Genomic DNA, 1,271 nt, shown 5'->3' with positions numbered 1-1,271 from the left:
AAGGCGGCGTCCGTGTGCTCCTCCGCCCTTCCCGCACTTGCGGCTAGGTTTGCCAAACTGCGCTGACCCGCAGCCCTGCCTTTTTGCCCACGGCACACGGAACGACTCAAGTCTGGCTCCGTTCCAGGCCGTTGCCTCCGGCTGCCCGCCGTCCGGCCGGCCTGGGACGTACCCCGGCTGACGGCGCCGGAGGCCCTCTAGCAGCCACCGGTGCCGCGGGCCAATGGGTCCGGGCGTTCCGGAGCTATCGGTGGGGAAGTGCTCTCCCCTTTTCCTGACGCCGTTCGCCCGAGCAGAGGTGCAGCCTGACGGGACTGCTGTCGCCTTCCGCGGCGCACCGGCCCCTTTCACCTGCCGTCGACCGCGCGGAGCTCGGACCTCCCTCCCCGAAGTTATGGCCCCGGCGCCGGAGGGTGCCCGGGGCCGGGCATTCAGCGGGGTGAGTCTTAACCTTCCCGGTCAGCCTGCGGGGTCGGTGCGCCGGCACTCGACGCCGGAGGGTCCCCTCTTTCCGTAGAGCCCCGCCCGGTGCCGATCGGCCGGCGGATTGCGGAGCGAACCGCGCCTGACCGACGGGCCTCGGAAACCCGTTGCAGTCGACGGGGGGGAACCGGACAGCGGGACGAGGTGCCGATTCCACCCGCAGATTCGATCCCGAAATCCCGCGGGATTCGGCGGTCCGACCCGACAGATTCAAACGTCGCCCGGGCGGCCCCCAGCGGTCGGGCCGGCCTGGTTCCGCCACCGCCCGATGCCCCTCGCCCCCGGCTACCGCCGGCCGCGCAGACCGAGCGAATGCGGCCGGACGTCCGGCGGCAATCGGCCGGAAAGCGGTATGGCCATTTCCTACTGTCCCTCGGACGGGCAGAGGGGCGGCGCCGGGGCACTCGCGGACCAGGCCGCGCCCCTCCGAGCCCTACCGCCTGCCGTCGACCGCGCGGGGATCGGACCTCCCTCCCCGAAGTTATGGCCCCGGAGCCGGAGGGTAGCCGGGGCCGGGCATTCAGCGGGGTGAGTCTTCACCTTCCCGGTCAGCCTGCGGGGTCGGTGCGCCGGCACTCGACGCGGGAGGGTCCCCTCTTTCCGTAGAGCCCCGCCCGGTGCCGATCGGCCGGCGGATTGCGGAGCGAACCGCGCCTGACCGACGGGCCTCGGAAACCCGTTGCAGTCGACCGGGGGGAACCGGACAGCGGGACGAGGTGCCGATTCCACCCGCAGATTCGATCCCGAAATCCCGCGGGATTCGGCGGTCCGACCCGACAGATTCAAAC

This window comes from Heterodontus francisci, unplaced genomic scaffold (genome assembly GCF_036365525.1).
Source record: "Heterodontus francisci isolate sHetFra1 unplaced genomic scaffold, sHetFra1.hap1 HAP1_SCAFFOLD_1971, whole genome shotgun sequence".
NCBI lineage: Eukaryota > Metazoa > Chordata > Chondrichthyes > Heterodontiformes > Heterodontidae > Heterodontus > Heterodontus francisci.
This window is presented reverse-complemented; position numbering follows the sequence as displayed.